This window comes from Gallus gallus, chromosome 1 (assembly GCF_016699485.2).
Source record: "Gallus gallus isolate bGalGal1 chromosome 1, bGalGal1.mat.broiler.GRCg7b, whole genome shotgun sequence".
Classification (NCBI taxonomy): domain Eukaryota; kingdom Metazoa; phylum Chordata; class Aves; order Galliformes; family Phasianidae; genus Gallus; species Gallus gallus.
Window position 1 is genome coordinate 26796859 of NC_052532.1, and position 11277 is coordinate 26808135.

Below are 11277 nucleotides of genomic sequence, written 5' to 3' on the forward strand. Positions count from 1 at the left end.
TCAAATGTCACAACTGAAGCACTGAAAACAACTCAGAACTCGGTTCAGTAATTCATATAAAGAGTAAGCAAAGAGAGAAAATGTGCTGCACCAAATTTCCTTAGATGATCACAGGGAGGATTAAATAACATTAATTCTCTCATTACTCATCTCATCATAAGGTCAACTGCATCTAAAGGCTAAGTGAGATGCCTTTCTGTAACTTTGAGATCTTCAAAGAAGTATGATTGCTGCACCTTAGCAGCTTGGAAATGTCAATCGAAGGAAGTGAACCAAACTAGTCAATACAGTTTATTCTGCTTTCAGCAGAATAATGATCCTAAACTTAGAGTAAATACTTAGGAAATTGTTAGAAAGGAAAATAATAAGTACACTCCACTACCAGGAATGAGTTATGGTTCTAGCATTAGCTAAGTAACAGAAAAGACTTAGTATTGAACTTCTTCAGCACATGAACACCAGGTACAGCACAAAGCATTGATCTCTGTATAGACTGTTTACTGAGGTTTGCAATGCTAACAGTAGTAAGATTTCTGCACCTCAAACTGACACCAAATGCTCATCATTTGTCCTTCACGCAGACAGCAGGACAACTCTGACCCCACATGGACTTCAGGACTAAAGCCAAACACAGTGGATTATTAGCAGTCCAGGTAATGCTCTCCATCCTCCTACAAGCACTGTGTGCACACTAAAATGTTTTACAAATGTATTACTGTCACAGTGACTTACTGTTGCGATTTTTAGTGCAAGCACAAAGGAAAAAGTGATCCTATGGAAGACAAAGGACTGTAGCATAAAGAACTTTAACAGTTGCTGACCTTTCACTATACAAATCTGTTAAAGCAGTTAAACTAGGAATGAGGATTTCTCAGTGGCTGTTTATAGGTTATACATCATTTAATCTGTGTATTAATTCAAATCCAGCATTCTTCTTACAGCCATACTCAGCTGACTACAGCCTGCCATTGAGTTGGGAATTTTTTTTTTAACTTTTTTCCTTCTTTTGTATTACCCAGTATAAGCCCAGTACTGTAGGAGCTCCCAAGACAGCCTCAACACCATAGCACAAAGCATCTGGTCCAGTGGCAATGGCAGTGGCAGAACTGATCAGAAATTACTATTTTTAAGCAGTACATTTAGACTACCTCCATCTGGCTTCACATGTTAAAACTCACCAGCCAAACCAGTTAGTTGTTTTCTTTCCCACAATATGAAGAATACAACCACTACCTGAAAATTGCAATGCAATCTTCCACCCATAGTTTCTTCCGGGCACCTAAATGTCAATAGTCCTTGTCATAGCTTTCTCTTTAAATCAAAATGCAACCTTTTCTCCCAGTACCTACTGTTAAAATATCAACCCATACTCCTGTCATCTCCCTCTTTGACCCATATAACCTTCTGCTTTATGGTCTCCCCGTGACACACAGAAATTGTCTCTGATGCATGAAAAATAACAAAAAGGCATGAAACAGAAGGACAACGTCTGTAAGGAAAGCAATGTCTAAGCTAATCTGCATATAGCTATTGTGCTCTAAAATATGCAGCCTAACAGATATATGCTTTCTAATTGCCTAATATCATGGATAAATAAAAGGTTACATTACTACGAGCTGGTGAAAAGAAACTATGACTTATTATCTCTATTTGGACTGCAAGTCATAAAAGAGTCAGAATAAATTTTGAATCCCTCAGTGCTTGACACTTCCAGAAGATGACAGATACTGGCAAAAGGAGCCCTCAGAGACTATGAATGTGAGCAATTAGCACCGCCTATTAAATACTTTCAAGATATTCTGCAATGAGAACAGGTAGACAATGTGTTTATAATTTAGTCAAAAGCATTAGAATGCAGAGGCTCATATCAAATTGGTTTCAAACTTGGTAATCTCCTGTCACTCTTCTTCTATAAGTTTATTCTCCACATTCTCGAAAGCCTTATACATTAGAAAACATTTTTAAATGGCCTTTTAATGTAGATGCCTTTTATACACACTTGTAATTGCAAAGTTTGTCTGAACAGTCGTTTGCATTCTGTGCACAGAGGTGCACAACAGCACATAACACTGAGGCATAAAACCTGGCTCCTGTACAGTGAAAACCCAACCTTAATACTCAGAAGCGTGTTATCAAAAAGTGGAATGCCAGCTGCAGGAACTGTTTGCCTCTGTTTGCTGGGATACATGTTTAGGGCTTTATCCATCAGGGCTCTGAACGTGCTGCTCACGATGCAGGGAAGCAAAGTGCAAGACTAAATGCAAATGGTCTCGATGATTATGCTCGTCCTGTGGATATGCTCACAGGGCAGCAGGTGATTAAGTGCTTCACAGGATGCCAGCAGTGAGTGCAGGCAGTGCTCAGTCTTAAGGAGAAGTGAAACTTCCTAATTACTGCAAGACTGCATGTCTGCATGTGTATGCACATGCATACATTTCTTTACATAGTTACATACATATCTGTTTGTGTGTGTTTTATGCAGATTTTATTATCATGGGTATTGGGTACTTTATCTAGCAATTGCTAAAGTTTAAGCCTTCCTTTGTTATGATACTGACGAGTTCACAGCAGATAAAATAATTACATACCATATTTATAGACACTTCCACAGAGAAGCAACACTTCCCTAATGCATATAGTGTGCCATTTTCCCTGCTCCTGCCCTGAAGGAGGGATCGATTCTCAAAAGTGATCAAGCAAAATAGCAAATAGCCCTGTAAATCAAGCAGCTTCCATTTGAAATTTAGCACTGACAAAATAAAATCTTCCATGATTTAAGATGCTACCAAAACATTTTGAAAATAGTGATGGAAATATACATATTTTCATACAGTTTGCATTACAGTAATATTTGTATCTCAGCTGGAACATAAGGACAATCAGTGTGGAAAACGATGAACTTTGCCACGGCAGAAGTCTCCTCCCGACACATTCAGGGGCTTTGTGGTTAGGCACAATATACCATACAACTTGACAGAATGTTTTCACAAAGGGATTTTCCTTCTCTCTTCCCACAGAAATCTGTGGAAGTTACAATCAGGTACGTGGGAACAGAAATAAGACACTAAGAATGGCTTTCAATATACATATAATTCCTCAATTCTTTTCCAAATAAGGTACATAGCTATACATAATAAAAATATTTAAGAGCTAGAAGAAGCTACATCCTTTTCCAGATGGAACTATTCAGGACACAATAAGGACCATATCAATATATAAGGAACACCAGTTTCATTTTAAGTGTTTTGGAGGAAGTTTAACACTGCAATTTAGTGGCAAGAAGATGAAATTGGCAGTCTGGGATTGTTCAGACTGGAGATGAGGAGGCCCAGGGGAGACTTCATCACACTCTACAACTTCCTGGAGGGAGGCTGTGATGAGGAGGGGTTTGGCCTCTTCTCCCAGACAACAAGCAGGACCCAAGAAAATGGCTACAAGTTGCACCTAGGGAGATTTAGATTAGATATAAGGAAAAACTTTTTCACTCTAAGAATAGTCAGGCACTGGAATGGCCTGCCCAGGGAGGTGGTGGAGTCGCCATCCCTGGCACTGTTGAAGAAGTGTCTGGATGAGGTGCTACGAGATACGGTTTAGTAGCTTAGTGGGTGGTAATGGTGATAGGAGGACGGTTGGACTAGGTGATCTTGTAGATCATTTGTGATTCTATGATTCTATGAAAGCGCTGGATCCTTTCTTGACTGTCCTGATGATCTTCCACAAGAACTTCAGGAATTTGTCTTCCTTCTTACTTATCCCAGTGGTAAAATGGGGGAACCATATCCCCTCTCGTTCATACTACACCATGAAAAATGGTATTTAAACACTATCCCAAACCCACTTATTCTGTGGAAAATTTTCCCATAGCTGAGTCTGGATCAGGTGCCATAATACTAACACTACTATTGTTATTTTGCTATTTTATTATTTTTAACATATATAGTTACCAAACATACTCTGGATACACATAGCTCCCATTTTTCACATATCTCAGATTCTTATCACCATGGCCACTGGAACCATTAAGGTGAGAAATGTCAGTTTTGATTACATGTATTTACCATTGTATTTCTCAGTTTACTCACGATGAGCGATTTTTCTCACCGCATGAACCTTCAGACTGGTAACAGAAGATGAATGTATTTTCCTTTAAAGGTTTGTGTAATCTGTGAGACACAAAGACATTAAGCCATTATATTTTTCTGAAATCACGGTTTCTTTTGTAGCAACAGCTGTGTATTTAGTTCAACAGTGAAACTCAAACTGTTTTTGCTAATGAAAAGGGAGCCAAATAACCAAGTGCTGGAATGAATTTTAAGCTATTGAGAGCGGACAGTTGGCTCATTAAATGTGCCCCTCATGAATGATGTCCCTTCCCGTTAGTCTGGCACTGAAATAATCCAGATTTACTTTCTATTTTACAAAGTATTTTTAGGGCCTTCTATGACCAAAATAAGATATGGGAGATTTATTCCACAAATACATTTTGTTAACTTGCAACAGCAAAACTTAAGCATTTACCAAATAAATACATGTCAATTTTAGGATAAATGACTTTCAGTGCAATTATTTATTTATAGGAATCTTTTACAGGCTTTCCCTTTAGCACTGGACTGCTGCACATGCAGCAGAAAAATTATGAAATTTCAACATTGAGAAGAATAATGGTCCCTATGTACACATGGAATCATGGCCTCACTGAAGGCTATGGGAAAACTCCAATACGTCAATGAGACAGTATTTCCAATATGGAATTCAAGCTCAGAAACACCACATAAATAATATATTCAAGATGAATTGCAACATTTTAATTAGTCCTTGTTAGGGTCAGATGCAACTATCAAGTTTTCTTTTTCCTTTGAAGAATTTAGTTTTATTCTGTTCTCTGATCGTCTCTAGTCAGTGTCACCCTTAGTTTCTCCCTCTGTGACTTAGATCTTACTTCTTCCTGTTTTTGTTCCCCAGCTTTTGTTTGTTTTTAATTGTGTAAATTTAATTGCTTCTTGCCTCAGATATACTTACATAAAAATGCCTGCTCATTTTGTGGCAGGACTGTTCACTGTTCACAGCAGCTGTGCAGGCTGGGCCCTGACCTGGAGAATGGCACAGAACTCTGACAAAAGGGTTCTGAAATGTTTGCATCCGTGCAAAAAATTCCTCCAGAGCACGCGTTGAGAGAAAAACTGAGCTGCCTTCTTGAGGCCCCATTACAAGGACTACACCAAACATGTTCTAATGAGGGTCCCAGAACCACAGAGCATTAATGAGTGTGATGACTTAACAGCTGTCAAGAGGTGTATAAATTACTCCAGTACCCCTCAATTCTTTGGGTCAGTGGAGAATAGGAGGACACAGCAGTACTGTAGGGTCATTGCTGACAACATCCTGGGCTGTGCTAGGTAAAGCACTGCTAACAAACTGATGGATGTGATCCTTTCACTCAGCTTAACTGGTGAGATACAACTGGAGATCTGAGGCCAGTCCTGGGTTCTCCATTACAATAGTGGCATGGCACTACTGAAGAGTGTCCAGCAAAGAGCGAAGAAGGTGATGTAGGATCTGGAGTATCTGGCATATTAGAAGAGATTGGGTGTGTTGGGATTGCTCAGCTTGCAGAAAAAAAGGTCAGGTGGCTTCTTAGCCATCTTCTTAAAGAAGACAGAGGCAAGCTATATTCAGAAGTGTCTAGTAACTGGACAAGAGGCAAGGGGTGAAAACTGAAACAAAGAAAATGTCATTTAAACATAAGAAAAACAATTTACTGTGAGAGTGATTGAACACTGGTGCAGATTGCATAGAGATACTGTGGAGTTTCCACCCTTGGAGAAATTCAAAACCAGACAGGACATCATGTTTTCCAGTGTGACCCATTCTCTGCTTCTGTGATCCTCCTCCCCCAGGCAGTGAGTTTGGGCAGGGGACACAGCCCCTCATTCTGACTTCTTCCCCATTTGCCAGATACACCACCTTGAGCCTCATACTAACCTCTTGTTTTCCATAACCTCTTGTTTTCCCTAATTATTTTCTAATTTCGGCCACCTTCTTTTCAGACATCAATACTAAAAAAGTATATTTTAGGCATCCAAATTTAAGGGACAATTTTATACTAACAGTTTCCTCATTTATGACTAAAACACTCGGATTTAGATAGCTCCATGAGTAGCCAAGCTTTATTTCTAATGTCTAAAGCTGATAAGATAAAAAAGGCTATTTACATGTTTCCATAGATAAATATGCATCCAAATACAGACTAGTTCTAGATTTAAAACACATGATTATTCAAGCTTATTATATTTTAAATCAATTTTTATTTTTATTAAACTTCTCCTACTTATTCTAATCATATGCACAGGAGAAAACATCTGACAGCATTACTTGGAAGAAAAAAAAAGATGTACTACACAAAAGAATGTGTGGATGACAGCTGCTACTCCTCCTTTAAATCCCATTCTGTCATTCTTGTGTTGAATAGTATCCTCTTTTGCTTACCATTCAATACTGATGCACACAGCATAACCAGGTCCTCTGAAGCTAAACTGCTGGTGCTGTATACATTTTCTTGATAATGTACACTAATTCATTTTTCTCAAAAAGAACAAACCATACAAAACACAATATTCAACTTACCAGTGGGAATGCTGATGAATAATGTGAAAACATCTCAATTGTTAACATCAGCACAACAACAACAACAACAACAAAAAGACTGAAGTCAAGAAGACTGCATTCAGTCTTAAGTTACTCAGAGCTGGTGAGAGTTGTTTGGGAGCATTGTTCCAGCAGATCTCCACCTTTGCTGTATTATACTTCTACAAAAACCCCAGATGCCTGACCCTCATAATCCAAAAGAAGTATGGCATTGCTCACAATGATCATGGGGAATCCCTGGATTTGCCAGTATTGATGGGTAGCTCTTGCATTCCCCTGCGGAGTTCAGCACGGAAGTCAATCAATGGGTGTTTAACTCTGGCTGGCACGCTCTGCACTCACTCCTGCAGTTTCACGGCTCCCGCCTCCTGCCAGCACCAACTCCAGAGCTTTTTTCTGCAGGGCTGGCAGCTGCCTCTGTGCCTCTGCTTCAGCCAGTGCTGCACAGAGACAGCTCTGAAGTCTTGGCAACAGAACTCAAAGAGATTCCAGCAGAAGAGGAGATCCCCTGCCAGACTAGAGGAGCAAAGGACTGAGGGAAGAGGAATCACTGGGCTATTTAATCCTTTATTTTCATGGCTGTGTAAAGGACAGCAGGAAGCATGTGGTGCCAAAGGAACGAATTTTGTATCAAAAAGTAGCACAATTCCTTCTGTAAGCCTTTCCCCACTCTCAGAAAGAAGTAACTTTTGCTTCTCAGAGGGATCAAAAAGAGTCTGCCAGGGTGACAAAAGAGAGGTAGAAGTTAACCTCATGACATGGCAATAGGATAAACCAGTATGAAGGAAGATTACACTGCAAAGGCCGTCTGTGACTCAGAAGAAAATTGTCTTTGGTTCAGCAAAAGAGGAAATGTAACACCAGAGGATTACGAAGTGAGGGAACATAGCAAAAATGACAAACCAGAGAGAGGCACCTTAGCAACAGCACTTTGAATAAACAAAGCTGCAGGGGTCACAGCAAGAGAGAATCATCGTCAAGGCATAACTACAGGTAATACAGTCAGGAGGGAATGAGCTATTGAAGATTTGCTGTGCTAGGTGCAGTAAGACTCCAACACCACCAGGTGGGAACAAAAGGGGGAAGATAAAACAGGAGTTAAAGGCTGATATCTGAAAACATATTTGTTGATAAGGGCAGCCAATCTATAGAGAGTCAAGAAGAATCAAGAGTTAAGAGGAAAATTAACAAGTAGAAACCTATCACTATCTCAACAGGAGAAAAGAAAGCAATAAAGATTTAAGAAGTAGAAGTGAGGAATCAGGAAAGAAACCTTTTTTTTAGAAAAAAAAAAAAAAAGGAGGTGAATACTGGATTTTGGAAGAGGAATGAGAGTTTCAAAGGCAGTCCATCAATAAGAGAGGTGATAACAAAACAAGGGCCTTCATGCTTGGGGCGCTAACCAGAGATACCAACATGAGCAGCTTCAGCTGATGGAGGGAGGATGGGGCATACTGAAGGAGATATATAACATAATTAGAGCAATTTGCACAGCATGTTTGGAGAGGATGGAGATTACAGGAATAAAAACAGCACTGCTTACAGGAAGGGAATCTAATCGGTGTTTTCATGATAGGGAAGGCCTGTGACTACCGACATTTACTTGAGAGGAAACCTCAAGAAACAAAAATGGAAAAATAAGGCAGGATAAAACAGATCCACGTGATAAGAAGGGAGGGGACAGAGAGGAAGGAAGAGTAAGGATGAAAGTCAACATTTCTGTGACAGCAGACTGAGAAGCACGTGGAAAAAGTTAATGATAGAAGTAAATCATGCTGTATTTTAAGTGCAGAGGCAAATGAAGTGTATGAAGTAGAAATAGAATCTGCACTCTGATGGGGAATTCAAAGAAAGAGAAGACCAAATAAAGCAAGTCATAGCTTTTGTAAGAGAAAAAGTGGATGGGTCTGAGTGAAGCGATGCAGTGAGGATATAGCAACAGCCAGCTAAAATGTCAGATTCAGTATCACCAAGGAAAAGTAGCTCAAGGGTGAACATGCTGGTGTAAAAGCGATAATCATTGCCCCGTAGTCAATGTCTTATCAGTAATCAGAGTTAGCATTTCTCATTACAGCTGAAGTCCAAAAATTGATCGGAAAGCTTCTTAGATCGGTGTGGTCATGTAATAAACAAATGGCTCTCATGAAAAGACAGAGGAGGAGCAAAAAAATAAAAAAAAAAAGAATCCCCCCTTCAGGGTGCAGCCCTGCTCTGCTGATTATCTTGTAACTTTTCCCTGCCCAGAAAGTGCACTTTATTTTCAATTTCCAGTCTCACGCATACCTGCTTAGCCTTGTGCCTCAGCATTTACAAAGCTTTAACTTGTCAGCTCTGGGAGTTCTCTGCCTTTCCTCTGAATATTAGTTACATAATAGCTTGAGCTCAACAATCAAAGCAGTGATAGGTCAAAAGGAAGATTTGCCTGAGGTGATGGAGGAAGTTGATGGCAGAGCTTGAAGCTGAATACACATCTCTCTGCTATTCAGACAGCACAAAAACCACAAGAGTCTCCTTCACTGTTTAGATTTTGTTGGCATTTTTTCAAAGCACTCTGTATCTGAAGTCAAAGCTAAGAAATGCAATGGCACTGGAAGAGCTAATAAGCCAGAGATACATCCCCAAATGACACTGTTTCCTAATTCTCAATGGCACTTCCATGCTATTGTTAATATACAACATACCTTACAATCCAAATTTTCCACAACATTTGTACTCTACTTCTCTATATCATGTCAACTGTTGAGAAGAAGGGAGAGAAAGTAAGATAATTTTTGTTACATTCTGTCTTCTTGGATTTTACACTTCTCGCCTTCAAAATATGCAAGTCCAGAGATGTCATAACTCTTCAGTACTAACATGATTAGTTCTAAAACATGAAAAGTCATTGTTCAACTCTCTCACATCTGTTTTGTGGGACTAAAATGACAATTATTGAAAATTTTACCCAGTAAGTACAACACTGAGATTTACAGGAACACTTCTTGACATGGAGAACGCTGTAACATTTACCTATCAACAATGCAGACTGCAGCAAGTGGGTCAAGCTGAGGGCCAGGACTCCAAGGTCAGTCTCTGAGAAGACAGCCATGATTAAGGTGACACCAACCTCCTGCACTTCACATTGCTGCTCTCCAGATTCAGTAGGGGTTATGTTTGCCTGTGATCTGCTAAGGAATGGGTCAGGCATTGTGACATTACTCTCCTTCATGCCACGATACCTTTTTATCAGAAGTTCCAGGGTTTTTTCTCAGGTGAGTAACAAGTTTATCTGTTCTAGCTTCTTGAGAAAATGCCTTCAGAACTGAAAGAGAGACATCAAGTATTTCAGATCAGAGAAATTGTGAAATGAATAAAAAGGAATGGTTATTATTTGCTCTGATCTCTTTATTATTAATGTTATCACAGAGTTTAGGCACTCCAGCTTATAAAGAATAAGCTTTCACAGCACTTGATACAAAAAGAGTGCAGAAAGATTGTTTCTAGTCCTGAAAGTTTATAGACTAAGAGAGCTGATGGATCCAGATGGGGAAAGGAAGAGCAGTAAGAAAGTAATTATGGTCAGCACTGCAGTAACATTCCAGCTCAGACTTCAAAAGTTTTTATAAGCATGAGAAGTGGTTGCTCAAGGACAATTGTAGTGAAATTATATAAAGCAGAGGCAAAGCTAGATGCACACGGAACAATCTGGGCTTCTATTGCCGTTTAGGAAGCTCATCGGAAATTGTTTCTTAAAAGAAAAATGATTACAGAAACTTTTCTTGCACAAGTGTAGGAAACACTCTGGTAACACGGTCTATCATGAATAAATGCTTAACATGAGGTATCACAAATTCTTGGCACAATTGCTTCTGGTTATTTCTGTGTTCATTCCAAAAAGACACACTTTAAAACTTCAGTAATTGTGTAGAGGTCTTTTGTACAGCTAAAAGCATGCACATTTTCCACTGGAAAATAAAAACTGGAGCTTCCATACGGAACTAGCTGAGTTCACTGCTGTGGCATTTACAGCAAAAACATTTTAGCCCTGCTTTATGTGACAGAAAGATACTATGTGAGACACAGCACTCCTGCAAGCAGCTTTGTCTGAAGCAGAAATAAGAACAAGAACCGGGACGTCTGACTGAGTGCTGTAGGTGACCACAGGTAATTTCCTGATTACTATCGGCTTCACTACGTCTTTTTCTGTTGCAAAGGCACCATGCAGCTCTGCACCCTATATGCTCGTTTAACACCTGCGAGGAGGTTCTTGTTACGCTGGCACTTATCAGTACTTGGTACCGCTGCCTCATCAGGACACAAAACAGCACCTGCAGTCCGACAGGAGGCATCTCGCGCTATTTATTTATTTCCAGAGCGACGAGCTCACAGCCAGCCGCTTATCGTTTCACTCGGGTGCAGCCGAAACGCTGACAGCCTTCCCATGCCAGGCTCGCGCGCTGCGGCCGCTCGCACCCCAGCGGCCCTCACAGGAGCGCGGCGCCCCCTTCGCCGCTCAGGGGGGGAAAGGCGGCACTGCCGCCCCGCGGCCCGCCCGCACCCCGCGATGCTCGGAGAAGCCGAGGACGGCTCTGCGGAGGAGTGAAGGCCGCGGCGCGGCACCTCGTGCCCGGCGGGAGGCGGCCCGGGCGGGTC

At 40.5% G+C, this 11277-nt stretch overlaps 1 long non-coding RNA gene across 3 annotated transcripts in view; it reads right to left on the reverse strand.

The window, feature by feature from the left end:
- The window catches only part of LOC121107432, a 32568-nt gene extending 21392 nt beyond the window's left edge, over window positions 1-11176 (reverse strand). For all 3 annotated transcript variants that reach the window (XR_005841580.2, XR_005841583.2, XR_005841581.2), the window contains exons 1-2: window positions 6625-11176; window positions 4059-4163 (exon numbers count right to left, since the gene is read on the reverse strand). This is a non-coding gene — a long non-coding RNA (uncharacterized LOC121107432). The remainder of the gene's footprint in view (window positions 1-4058; window positions 4164-6624) is intronic.
- Between the last annotated feature and the right edge of the window lie 101 nt (window positions 11177-11277).